Source organism: Vanellus vanellus (genome assembly GCF_965231255.1).
Source record: "Vanellus vanellus genome assembly, chromosome: Z".
NCBI lineage: Eukaryota > Metazoa > Chordata > Aves > Charadriiformes > Charadriidae > Vanellus > Vanellus vanellus.
In genome coordinates this window covers 32,185,308-32,200,030 of record NC_138908.1, presented here as the reverse complement: position 1 = coordinate 32,200,030, position 14,723 = coordinate 32,185,308, and positions in this window count along the sequence as shown.

The window sequence follows — 14,723 nt, the reverse complement described above, 5'->3', positions numbered from 1 at the left end:
GACTTTTCAAGTGTCTGTCCTGAAGAACACCCACCATCTACCTAGGAAAAGAAGACTTGGACAAGATCATGAAAAGCACAGCTCTTTTGGTTTCCACTGTCTGCAAGGGATGTCCCTTAGTCACTGTTGCCAGGTTTTTGCTGGGTATGCAAGACACGTAACCTGCTCAGATGAGATGGTGAAGTCCACAGCCAGGTGGCTACTTGCCAAAATGCTTATCTTATTTTTTGGTTCTCTTAAAGTAAGGGGAAATACACCCCTTGCAAACTCTTCACATTTTACTATATAAAAGCTAGAAAGAAAATCGGTTGCTTTCAGAGACTGCTTAATGGTATTCACGTTCAAATGTGCCTTAGGGGTGTTTTACTTAAGAATGAGATAGAACTCTATTGCTTAAATGATCTCTGAGTTTTTAGCCTTCTTGTTTCCATGTGTATACTTCCATGTCTTTACAGCGCTTAGAGAATCAATAAAATATTAAATTGTTATGATTGGAAAATCAGTGAAAAGCCATTGCTTATTAAAGCCAGAGATGATGATGCATATACAGGAAAACATGAAAGGTACTAAAACCTGATTAAGTAACAATTAGATGTTAGCCTTCTCTGGTATCATCAGAAAAGGGCATTGTGGTGGAAAAGGAAAAAAAAAAAAAAAAAACCAAACCACAAACTCCAACCCTTTTCAGAAACTTTTTTCCAGAAATAAAATTAGACAAATATAATTGTCGCTTCCTGCTTTTTGTGCTAGGACTGTCCTTTGAATAGCTGTAGGTCTCTCCCTGACTTACACAAAGAAATCACAATAACATCTTGATCATGTGAACTACATTCTGTGTTTAAGCTATATTACTGTGTACTTCACAGCTAGGCTGAATGTGTCCTGCAGAGTCTACTTTTGTTCCATGCCAGCTGATGGAAATCTTTGACGGCAGGAGGAAGTTCAGGTCTGAAGTCAGTTTCATTATTCATTGTAAGTAACTTTTGCAACAAACACAGCCCTTTATCTTGTGAGCAATTTTCTTGCAATCTTGCCTAATTCCAGTTCTACGATTCTGTCTCTGGCCGGGTTGAGGAGCATTTCCTTTGCCATCTTCTTGATTTGATGTTGTGTGGGTGCAGTGTGACCCAAAAGATAAGGTGTCAAACTTTGACTTGGCAGGCATGGATTTCTAACTAGGTGTGTGACTTGGAATGAAGAATTTCATTTGCTTCTTGCCCTCTTCTTTCTCCCTTATTTATCTGTCGTGACTGTCTCTCACAGCCCATTTGCTCAACAGCCACTGCCATAGGACTGGGCTGTCTCTGTGGCCACTCTGAACTTTCCTGTGTACACAGCCTTGAAGTCATCTGCCTGTGTTTCTGCTTAGACTAGCCAAGCAACAAGATACACTAGGTTTGATCAAAAGGCTTGGTCCTAAGCATTTGTACCTCACGTTTTCTTTCAGAAAATAGTTCTTGTGAGTAACACATGCTTTCAAATCACAGTATAGGAATCTTGATATTTCCATTTGCTCCACACTGCGTTTGTTGGGTCTTTCATTGTGGGTTGACCCTTCAAGGCTGTGTGTTTCCTGCTTCAGAGTCATAAAAACAGGGATGTGGTTCAGCCTTATCCCTGCCTGAGTCAGCATTGAAGGACACAAGCAAGAACAAAACCAAACCATATTCCCAAGTACACTTGAAACAGAGCTTAAGGTAATAGAAATACTAAGGCAAGCAATTAGCTGAAACCCAGGGCTGCTTTATTTAATGTTTCCCTTATATTACAGTACATGTCCGGAATTAAAGTTAGGACTTTTCAGGCATTTTTAAGAAGATTTTTTTAAAATACCAAATCCTTCTCACCATGCAAGATCTTTTATGTGCACATACATCCAGAAAGTCTGAAGAGTTCATTTTACCAATGTATATATCCAACTGCAATGCCACTGGTAATATGGTTTGTGGATGGATTTTGCATACTGACTTTTTTTTTTTTAAATCCCAAAATGCTTTCAATATGCTCTTCAATTACAGAGTGGCAGGAATAAATATATAATTTATGCCACATTTTAGTTCTTTCTTTTTTTTATTCCCAATATTTTGCTCCTCCTTATCCAATATATACAATGAAAAAGAAAGATCTGGAGGAGGTTTATCTAAAAATGAATTTTAGAAATGTGTGAGAATATAAATATATGTCATCTGCATCATATGATGCTGTCAATGGTTTCTCCTGATTCTGATCCTGAGTAACGGAAATGTGAACATCACTATGGCAATATAATTGGTATCCATAAGGATACACAAAATCATTCCCCTGTATGAATTCAGAAATTCTCTATTCTCTTCTGTGTTTTCATATTTTGTCAACCATAGTCACTTTCTGAAGGTCATAGATTTTCAGACCATGGTTTCTTCCTTTGCATCACCCATGTACTAGCTTCTTTTATTTTTATTTTTTTTGCATTACATTTAGAGTTTCATTCAAGTGTAATGATTAGAAAAAAAATCAATGGGAGAGCCTACTTCTACATGTTTTGGCATGCAAAAAAGTACCATGAACAAGAGACAGGTAATTCAGAGCTAACTCATATCCCTTTACGGCCATCAACTCTTTACAAAAAAAAAAAAAAAAAAAGGCTAATGTTACTATATTTCCACAAAATGGTGAAAAGTATATGTGTCCCTGCAAGCCAGCAGAGGTCTCAGGGTCTCAGTTTAGGAGTATTCTGTAGATGTGCACTGGTAGAAGTGTTACAAATACCCGTTACTTTTTCCATATATTCCTAATGCTTGAGTTATGGCATGACTATTTCCTAGGCCTGACTATCCAACTTTCTGGGAAAATGTACTACCCATCATACAGCTTTTTAAAATAAAGTAACTTAAAGGAAAATATAAAATACTGACTATATTTATGATTTATGATTCACTGTCCAAGTGGAAAGCAATGATGAGTGGTGTACCTCAGGGGTCAGTACTGGGACCAGTGCTGTTTAACATCTTTGTCAGTGACATGGACAGTGGGATTGAGTGCACACTCAGCAAGTTTGCAGATGAGACCAAGCTGTGTGGAGCGGTCAACATGCTGGAGGGAAGGGATGCCATCCAGAGGGACCTGGACAGGCTTGAGAGGTGGGCCCATGCAAACCTCATGATGTTCAAACACGCCAAATGCCAGGTCCTGCACTTGGGCTGTAGCAATCCCAAGCACAAATACAGGCTGGGTGGAGAACAGATTGAGAACAGCCCTGCCAAGAAGGTCCTGGGGGTGTTGGTGGGTGAGAAGCTCAACATGAGCTGGCAACGTGCGCTCGCAGCCCAGAAGGCTGGCCATATCCTGGCCTGAATCAAAAGAAGTGTGGCCAGAAGGTCAAGGGAGGTGATTCTACCCCTCTCCTGCACTCTTGTGAGACCCTACCTGGAGTATAGCGTCAAGCTCCAAAGCCCTCAACATAAGAAGGACACGGACCTGTTGGAGCAGGTCCAGAGGCAGGCCATGAAGATGATCAGAGGGTTGGAGCACCTCTGCTATGAATACAGGCTAAGAGAGTTGGGGCTGTTCAGCCTGGAGAAGTGAAGGCTCTGGAGACACCTTATAGCAGCCTTCCAGTATCTGAAGGGGGACTGGAACAGGTTGCCTAGGGAAGCTGTGGATGCCTTATCCCTGGAGGTGTTCAAGGCCAGGCTGGATGGGGCTTTGAGCAACTTGGTCTACTGGGAGATGTTCCTGCGATGGCAGGGGGGGTGGAATTAGATGATCTTTAAGGTTGCTTCCAACCAAATGCATTCGATGATTCTACGACTGTGTAAAAATTAATCTGGATATTTACCGCATATTCAATTAAGAAAACAGTACACATCTGAATGCTATAATCATTAAGTAGATTGCAAGAACCAGTATTCAAAAAATATGAGAGGCAGAGTTAGTTAGGCAGTGATTTTCTCCCTCTGTCAAAAAAAACCTTATGAATCCAGGCAAACAGTTTAAATAATAAGTAGAAAATTAAATGTTACTGGAAATTGACAGGACAGCATTCAGTTTCCTCTTTATTCTTTCTATCCCTTTAAAACAAAAACTATACAGTGAATTTTATTGTATCTTTCACTTCTTCATATGAAAATCAATCCTTGGTATGAAATAGTATTCTTTAAATGGAAGCAGGCCTTAGATAAAAAAACTTGTTCTAGGCCTGGACTGTTGTCTGGATCAAAACCACTAGTCGATATCTGTGAGTTTCTGTAAAGAAAATCTACTTTGTCCCTATCTTTCAAACAGTAAAATCTTTTCAAAAAGAAAGATACATCTCTGAAGCATGGTTTTGCTGCAGAATTGCAACAGCTTTTCAAAAATTACTATCCATCTGTATGTTATCACATGCCACTGTATCAAATTTTTTTTTCTCACCTGGATAACTGTACCTTCCAACTACCCTTTGTGCTGCATCTCTACAACTGAAAATGCCTTGCCCTCTCTGCAGGCAACGTAAGCCTGGTACTTGATTTAAATACTCGGCACAAAGAACCTTCACTTCATCTACTGGCAAAGCAATCAATTTCAATGAGGTCAAGACAATCAGCAGAATTCCCTTTTCTTTCCTTGTGGCTGGTGTACAAAAGAGACTGCCATATTAATTACAAAATTTTGGTGAAGGATCTAAGAGCAATTAAAAACACTGTTGCTGGTGAGTTTTCATTTATGTCTGTTGCAGGCTCCATATTTTTCAGTTGATTATGGATGTTTTTACAGGGTTCAGAGAGGAGCCACGTGTTCCCATAGCACCTTACAGAAATTGGCACATTCACTTTCTAGCAAAGGAAAAGCTGACTTGTGATAGTCCAATGTTTATTTTAATTTATGGCTCTTAGCTCTATCAGGAAGACCTAGTATAGCTTTGTCCCCCAGTGCTGTGAATGTGCTTGCCAGCAGTTTTCCCTTTATCTGTTGTTAGCAGTAGAAGCTGCTGGAAGAAACTTCAGACTTCACCCTCTCTACATCAGCCTTGTGAGAATGGTTAAGAGGAGAAAGCAGCCCCTGTAACTGAATCCTTCTGCTAGTGGGTACAACCAACATGAAAATTGTTACAGGGAAAGCCACATCTAGTCTCTAGCATTTGCTCCGAACTGCTGAGAACTGACAAGCCAGGAATACTTTCCTATTATACTGCAGGTTTTATTGGACACCCAGAATTTGAGAATGAAGAGAATGCATGCACTGAAAGAACACTTCTGAATACTCTTCACACCTTCTCAATTGCTTATCTATAAGGGAGGGGAATTTTGCATATAGAAATATCTCTAAAGGTAAAAGCAGTATATGCATTAACACTTGTCAATATCTGTGGGAAAATACCAACTTTTGCTGTCCTGCTCTGCCATGGTTTTTATGACCTTGCACTGCTGTACATGACAATGCATACTGTGAATTCTCTACATGTCTCATCTGTGGTTACCTACAATACAGCAGACTTCACTTTAGGAGGACCAGGTCCTGCCTGAGACCTCTATTTCACAAAGCTATATGAGACAGTCCTGATCATAGAGACCTCTTGCATGTAAGCAGAAGACTGGATGAATGGAAGCCAGAGTCAGAGGACACCAAAGCAATCTCTGAGGGCCAAACAGGTAGCACACAGTGAATCTAAGATAGGAACCCATGTGCAATTCCCAGAACAGTATCTGATTCAGTACAATACACTCTCCTTTTATGTATGGTGTCTAAAGTGGTAAGTTTTCCTTAAGATTCTCTTACAGAAATCTGATTTTAGAGGAGGAAAAATATTGCTCCTGTTAGCAAAGTGTTCAAAAATGTCTCAGCATTCCATAGATGGATGCATAAAACATATTTTCTGTACTAAGAAATATCTTACAACTTTTGCATACCAGGAGCTGTGACCTTCTATACAGAGTAATACCAGTTCCAGTGGTAATCCTGGATGCCGACATGTCTACTGGAAAAGAAATTACGAAGCAAAAGTACAAGCATGATGTAGCAGCCATTTCTTGGCCCATTTAAAGTAGTTTATTTGAAGTTTTACAGCTTTGCTTTCCTTGAAATCTTAAGAGATATAAATAGATATTGTTAAACTTTCAACTGGAACAAGAATTAAGGACCATATCCCAGTTTTCATCTGGCTTTTTTTTTTCAGGAAATCTCTAAATTTCATACACAGAAGTGAAGACTAATTCAGGCCCAATTTAGCAGTCAGGGAAATCCTGCTTTTAAAACATAGAAAAATACGTTTTTTCAGGATTAACCAGAAACCAGTAAACAAAATGGAAGTTGAACCCATGTTTCCTACATGTCAGTTCAATGCTATGAAGACTCAGCCAGTTTGCTTTAATAAAAATTGCAGAAGAAATAAAGGGAGTGATCAAATTTCACAGTGTCTTGAGATATTATATATATATGTGTGTGTGTGTGTGTTTTTGTGCATATCGTAAATTTTGGAACAATGTATTGTGGAGATGATTTTGTTGTGGTGAAGATGGTGTCTTTTAAGAGAGAACGCAACATCAGAATGTTGTATTTCAAATCCATCCCCTGCCACTGGCCTTGTGATGAGCAGTTCCCTCTCCCTAAGCCTTCATTTTCCCTCCTTCAAAGAGAAGATAATGAAAGTGACCTCCTTTATAAAGTACTTTGAGATTTACTGTTGAAAAGTACAGGAGAAGAGCAGGAGAACTTTAATTATTTGTTGTAATTAAGAACTTAATGAAACTTAATGCCATGCTGATGCAACATTTGCATTCTCTTTGGGTTTTCAGTGCTTTCTTTCCAGCTTAGCAAACTGGTGGATAAGAGCTGAAGGAATAATCTGTTGTGAAGAAATAAAGAAATAGATGTCTCTGCCTTTCAAAAATTAATAGCAGTGTTAAATCATATAGCCTGAGGTCACAGCTCTTGATCCGCTGGAGCCAAACTTTCACTTTCAGCACTGCTTGGCAAGCCTATGAAGTCCCAGGCAGAAGACTTGTGGGAATCCATAATAATGAAAAATGTAGCTGCAGAAGTTAATGCAGGCCTTGTCCATTTAAACGTAGGCAGCACTGGAGAGACTGGAAAGAAGGGCAGGAACCTGTGCTCCTTATGGTGCTTAGCCCCACTCCTCAGTGCTACCCACAGAGCCTTTGCGGTGGTGGCTCTTCTCATCAACTCTCAGAGTTGCATCTGCTTCAAAATGGAAGTGGAGATTTTCCTGTTTTACACCAGCAGCTGAGGCCTGAGGGAGAATAAACAAATCTGCAGAGACCTGTGATAAAATCACGAAAGTTGAAACTGCTGCTTTGAAAGCCTGTTTCTCAGCAGGACTTAGGAAATCCATTCTCTGCACAAATAAAATTAACCACACAACTAAGATATCCCAAGATGCAGGATGAGTTAGCCATTACTAACTTTACGTTCCTGCCTTTAGGATGCCAATTTGAGATGAGTTAGTATGTTGAAAGTTCACTCAGCTATACCCATGTGAAAACACAGCCATGGCAGTACAGAAATACTTTGAGAGATAGGCAGGATGCTGTAAAATAATTCATTGGAAGATGCTTAGCCCAACTCAATGCTTTTTTACGTTACTGGCAAGCTGATTTGGACTTTCCCAGTTGGTTGCTTGGCATTTCTAGGTCTGCTTTTCTTCAAGGAAGATGTAAAGGAACCACTTCATTTCAGCCTTGGTCACTGTTCATGACTATACTGCTTGTGTGACACAAAGCCTCTATTTCCTCTTTCTGACTTTACACTGAGGTTCATTTGAGGTCTGTCGGTCCTATGTATTTTCATAGCACAAAAGGATGGGATGACCTAAATCTGCATTTCACCTAGTTGCAGGCAGGACAAAGCTCAGTCTGAGCAAATTTACCTTCCTGCTATAATAGGAAAGCACCTGCTCTACCTCAGCTAAGTTCTTAGCTCATTAGTCCTCGTGTTGGAATTTTTGGCAGAAGCTATTTTTATTCAAACAAAGCCAAGGTTGTCAATATTATTTCCTCATAACTGGATTAGGCAAATGGAGTCTTCAGAGATATCAGAGACAGAGAGTCTGAAACTTGCAATGTTACTACAAGGAAAGGAAACTAAATATTGTAAAGCGAAGAAATAGGCTACTTCTGACATCACTACAGCTTCATAATTATTTACTTACTTCTGTTGACTCCATTTTGAGAAGTAATCTCAGTTTCAAGACAGTTAGAAAAGTCCTACAAATACCTTACCAGGCAAAGGTCACTGTGTGTCAAAGCCGTAGAGATACCTTACAATGCAATCTCATGGGTTTGCAAAAGAGTAATATTTCCTGAAATAGACTGCAATACTCCTGTTCATAAGCAGTATTGTTTAACACTGATTTGGGACCTAATCAATTCACTTCCCTGCAACAGAAAATTTTGCCATCCTATGAAACTGAAGCAGAACTTTCTAACATGTCATTGCTCTGATGTATTGAAATTGTGGGACAAAGAATTTATTTCCCACCGTATTTCCCGAAGAATGATGTGCTGCAAAGGAGAATTGATTACAAGTAGAAATGTCTGGTCCCTCTGGGAAATATATCTTTTGTCATATAAAATATCAAGAACACTTGGGAGTACTGCAATACATCTGCTAGCTACCTTCAGGCTTATTACAGGACTTGCCTGCTGGTGGAAAAAGAATGCTATTTCAGGGATGTTTAAAATTCTACTTTTCTATCACCAATTTAAAAATATTAAGACTTCATAGAGATAGTTACAGCTCTACTCCCAGTTACGTAGGACAAAACCACGCAAAGAATTTGCTCCTTCCCAAGTTGCTCATAGAACTACATTCAGGTTTCTGTGTCTATTTCACCTCTGTGTCCCCTCTGGGCTGGGATGTTCTAACTGTGCTGCAGAGATTGGATGTGACACCAATTTCCAGCAGCAGAGTTCTTTTCTGGGCATTAAAACCTTACTGGGGAACAGGACACAGCACGTATTTTCAGCTGATTTCGGTCCCTTGATTTTTGCCTAAGTTTGAATTCATGTGGTGCTTCCAAATGTGGGGATACATTTGGAAGCAGAAGGAGGAGGTTCAACAGGAAGAACGCACCACTAAAGTTTTGTGAGTGTTCATAGGCCTCCTATTAATTCAGTATTGCTAACTAAAATTAAAGATTAATCCCATCTGAAGCTATGGCAGCATTTAATTATGGTTTGTCTGTATTATACATTCCCTTTATTCTTTAAACCTTAAATTTAGCCCAAGCTAAATTAAGTAACTGAAAATCCTTAATTAGCCAAAGCTAGCATGCTCGCTAACCTTCAGCAGTGAGATTAAATGTGAGAATAGGTGATCCCCAAAAGGTAATAAATGTTTATATGGTTTGCGTACAGCTTTGCTCCCAGTTTTGCTTACAAATGTGGTTTCTGTCTCTTCATGCTAGCAACAGAGTAAGAACATGGGGAATGGATTTCACAGAATCACAGAATGGTCAGGGTTGGAAGGGACCTCTGGAGATCATCTAGTCCAACCCCCCCGCCAGAGCAGGGTCACCTACAGCAAGTTGCACAGGACGGTGTCCAGGCGGGTCTTGAATGTCTCCAGAGTGGGAGACTCCACAACCTCTCTGGGCAGCCTGTGCCAGTGCCACCCTCAAAGTAAAGAAGCCCCTCCTTGTGTTTAGATGGAACTGCCTATGTTCAAGTTTGTGCCTGTTACCTCTTGTCCTATCACTGGGCACCACTGAAAAAAGACTGTTCCCATCAGATTTTCTACATTGCACAATTTTGCCCCAACTCTGTCGCCATCAATGCTACGCTGTACAAACTGGGAGCGGAGAAGCTTCATCTCTGTAATTGTGTGGCTTGTGCATGTAGTGCACAGAGCAAGGAAACATGTTTTCAGCCATTTGTGCTGTGGTGCATGCTGCTTTATTTATGAAGCAGGAGTACTTTATCTGCCTTCAAGGCCAGCTGATTCCTTGTGGGCAAATATAATGTGACCCAGTTCCCTGCTTGAGGAATATGACATTTTATTTGCATATTGCTCACGATTTTTGCACTTTTCATTGCCAGAATGGAACAGTTCACGTTATCCTTCCCAATATGTGCTGCAAGGTCACATTTCAGCTTCTTTCCACAACACACAGCAGCAAATCCGTTGCTGTGTTTCATCCTTCCCCACTCCATGAAACCAACGAAACCACTGCGAAGGTGGTGAGTTTCCTGTGGCGGGGAGGCCAGCGGCAGCCCGAGGCTGCCCCAAACCTGTGCCAGAGCAGCCTCATCCTGACAGGAACCGTGACCGTGGGGAGCACACACCGGAGCAATAGAAGGCATGAGAGGGATGGAGACGCCAAGAGAAACTGGTAAGTGCTGCCTGACCCCTGTTCCCCTGCAGCACTCGGTGGGGATGGAGGGGCCTGGGGGGAAGAGGGGGCACTATGCCTGGCAGGCCAGGAAGGAAAGGTCCTTTCCTGGATCCCTTTTCCTGGATCATGCTGAAGTAATTGAATACCTCATCTTCCAATATGGGAGACATATTTCTTTGAAGAAAGGCATTGTTTTTCCTTCCTTCTAATTAAGCAGTTTGTTAACTTCTAAGTCTCTTGACCTGATGGCTCATGGTTTTCTTTTTATCAGGAAAATTAAGCTTTTTTGGAAATCTGAATACATTAAGGTTGTACCTCTGAATACATTAAGTGTTGCAAAATGTTTAGATAACAGTTACACCCTGTATAAGTGACAGATGTACTTTTTAAGCACAGGCAGTGTTCCTGGCCCAGGAAGTATCCCTGTGTTATGCCCTGTTCTTGCACCTCTTACACCCTCTCACACCCTCTCCTTAGCCTCTGTTCTTGGCATCGTCAGTGGCTCCCATCTTCCAGTGGTACTGGAACAAGCAGGCCCTTGGTTCAAGCCAATTCAACTCATCTAACAGTTTTCTTGTGGCCTTCAGAGAAAACATTAAAACCTTCCTCACTTGTTTCCTAGGGATTTCAGGAAGCTGAAGATGCCCTGGCTTTACAAACATTGCTGAAATACATGACACCAGCTTGCTATTCCACAGGTGATACGAATGACATGGAGAAACCATATGCTTGCAATGCAGCTGCTCATACTGCAGAGATTATTTAATGTAGTGGGTCTATGGTTTTTCAGCTCCAGAATTCTGATCATAGGTACATGATCTAGTACATGATTCTTATCAGGGGTTTGTCTATCCTTTTAGTTCTTTATAGCATAAATGAAGTCCTATTTATCCCAACATATAAAATGGCAGTGGCATATGACTGGAAAGGCATGGGGAGCTTGAAAGAGGTGTAGTCGAAACTCTAGGATCCACTAAAACAAGTGGAAACCCAAAGTTGACATATGTAACAGTACTAGACTTAATGTAAGTAAATCTCAAGAAAGGAGACAGTTTAGGCAATATTTTGTATGTACTTGTTAAGGAGTGAGATGAGAATGCTGTCCAGGGCCATCTTTGCGTTACAAAATGCATAGTGAAAGAAAGCTGTAATTGCATTGCCTAGTGTAGAAAGAAAAGCACACGAAAGTCCAGCAGGAAATAGGTACCCTTCCTTCAGGTGGAAATGCGCCCACAAAAGAGAATCAGACTCTCTGCTGACAATGTTTTATGGCTTCCACTGCTGCCTTTACCAAATACAGGCAAAGGTAAAGAAAAGTAAGCAGTCTGAGAGGAAAAAGAAAAATTGCTGACTGACACAATGGTAAAGGGTGAAGGCTTTGGAGGGGGTAATAGTGGTGCGAGAAGTAAACAACAGAGAGCTAGAGACTATGCCTCCCCTGCCCAACGGCTTGGCTTGAGATGACACAGACGGTGTTTTCACTAGTTCAGAATAACTCTCCTACCTGCACTGAGGTGGACTGAGGACTCGCACTGGAGCTGCTACAAGTGTTACAGGTGTTCTGAGATGACTATGTGACTATGCCATTTACCTCCACTTAGCAGTGTGCATTCGCTGGCATCATGAGGAGACTGTAAGTGAAACATGCAAAAAGGCTGGCGACAGGCTGAACTACAAACAGTTTCTTGCTTTCATCTGCAGTTTTGCTGTGTAAATGACCTGTTCATACAGAGATAAAGCAACATTCAGTTGCAGTTTGTGTGTTGGATTCATGGGTATGAAGTCCCACAGTTCATGTCCACTTAATCCATGATCTAACCAAATTTTTTTGCTGCTTTATATTAACTGTCTCTTACTTCTACCCAGAACAAATGTCTACTCATTGCTGACACTCCCGTACTAGCAAGCTCTGAATGTACTAACTACTTGGGTCCAGCTTATGATATTTTATCCCTTCAAAGATAGTGGTGTTTGCATTGTTATGACTGCAGGGTTTGTTCCAAAGGGATGACTGAATTTCAGAATAATTGACAAAAAAATTCCAGTTTATTCTAACACTGATTAGAATAGGAGTCATGGAATAGTCATGTTCTTCCAGTTAGGTCTATTTGTACTGCCAGTTTTCTTAAAGGTTCTTGTGACGTTTAATTCAATCTCTAGGATAAATATGTTTCGTTAGTAGTATAGTGTCCCTGTTACCCCTCAGTCAGCAGTGAAACAACTGACTTTCCAAAATTTCACAGACTAAACAGATTATTTAGGAAAAAATGGAGGGAAGTGTCCAACTGAGAAAAAAATAAAAACCTCTTTGAAGAGCTTCATAGGAGAGTTTTCACTATTGTGTGTGTGTGTGTGTTTGTGTGTGTAGTGATGAATAACTAAGTCTCAGAGAACTAACCCAGACAGGTGCACAAGGCCAAGGAGCACAAGCTTCTCATGCCTGGATCTTCCATTGAGCACCACCAGTGACAAAAGATTTCTGGATTGGGTCAAAGAAGTGAGACAGACGTTCTTGCCAGCAGACAACTTGTTCCCTGTTGTTTCTGCTTTGCATTGCTTGGGTAATGTCTTTAGGGGAATACATAACAATGATGGAAAACATGCTTCTCAACTTTTTTTCTCATTAGTCTGTCCCGGGAAGGGGGAAAGAGTACTCAAGACTTGGGGCATCCCTCACTTCCTTCAGAGATCTGGGACCTCCCAAGAAGGATATGGTTTAAAGTGAAGTTTAAAAAAAAAGGGGGGGAAAGGAAATGGGATCTTTGGGAATGACAAGGGAAAAAGGTAAAAGCTAAAATGGATAATTCAGGAGGACGTATGAAAAGGCAGGAGAGATATTTCATTAAATTAGAAAAATAAACAACAAATTAAATGTAAATAAGTTTACAATCATATTATCAGGCACATTAATTTCTGCAAAAAAATTATTCCCTGTTTTGGGCTTCTTCCCTCAACCCCCTTCTCTCTGTAGCTGGTGCCATTCACAGTCTGTGGTGAGGATCTGAGTTACCGGAGTCAATTTCAGTTCCAAATCCAAACATAAGCAATGGCTTGTGAGCTTGCAATTCCTTTGAGGTTCACCCAACTCCAATTTTGCTTTATTCCTCCAGGGGAAGCATTTTCTCTTTGAAGCTACAGTCCAACCCGTTGTATTGCAGGATATAAGTTTAGGTTCCTCTTTAGGCTAGCCTGTCTTGGGACATTTTATGCATTGTTCCTTCATATTACACTGATAGAGAAAGAAAGCTATGACATGTTGAAACTGTAAGTGATGAGGTGATGTGAGGAGTTTAGAAGGCTGAAAAACATTCAGTTCTCCAAGTCTCTCTGTCTAAATTAACATTTAAAATCAAAAGCATTGTGAATTTAATAGTCCAGATGTTAGAAGATGCAATATTAATGGTAATTTATCTTCCCCTTTTTTAACGTAATCTTGGAATTATCATGAGAAAGATGGTTACCAGAGGGTTATTACATGTACTGTTTTCTTGTTGTCATATGCCACAGGCAAGAACAACACTTTGAAGAGAATTGTTTCTTTCTGAGAACAAAGATAAACTACTGTAAACTAATTGCTAAGCTGCAGCACAGTAGGTAAAGTAATGGAAAAGTACAGTATTAATGAGTTCTGTGAAGTCACCTTGTCTGAAAAATTAGCTTGCTCTAAGAGTACTGACGGCCAATTACAAGTACTTTTCATATAGTTGTACATGTGAATTCCACAGTGCTGTATGTTGTATAAATGTAACAGGCTAGCCCAACCCTCTATGGACTGACTTCTAGGCAAGTACCAAAAATCTGAAAAAAAGGACTGTTTCATGTTACTGTCCCAGAGAATATTAGAGAGGTAAACAGGATATCATTTTATGCAAAGTTGAGTAAGTAAGAGCGGTGTAAAACCAAACACCTGGCCACCCAAAGAAGCTTAACTTCATCCTGAACAGTACAATATCCCTGGGATTTAATACAGATGTGAACCTCCAAGAGCCTTTATGATCACAGTACCTTAGTGTTCACCAGGACATAATAATCCTTGATATGTGTCTGACGGGGTGAGCAACATGGCTTCTTCATTGAAAAGGAGCTGTGGCTGAAGGCAGAGAGATTTTGTACATCTCTTTTTTCTATCTTCTCTGTCTTCCAGTGGAGTAAGAAATCTATAGTGTTCTGTTAAAACTCTTTGGAAAGAAGGAAAGATTGTTCAAGTACTAGATAGTCCAATTTAAAACTCTATTTTAAAATCAGCTTATATGTTTATGGGTTTAATTTCTGAATTTTGTGAGATTTTCAGAATAAATTTTCAGAATAAATTTTATGGATTTGAAAGTTCCTGTTCTCAGTTTCTTTGACATTGTGAAGTTAAATGTAACTGTTGTCAGTGTTCAAACTAAAGGAGGATGTGAACAAGGTGTTT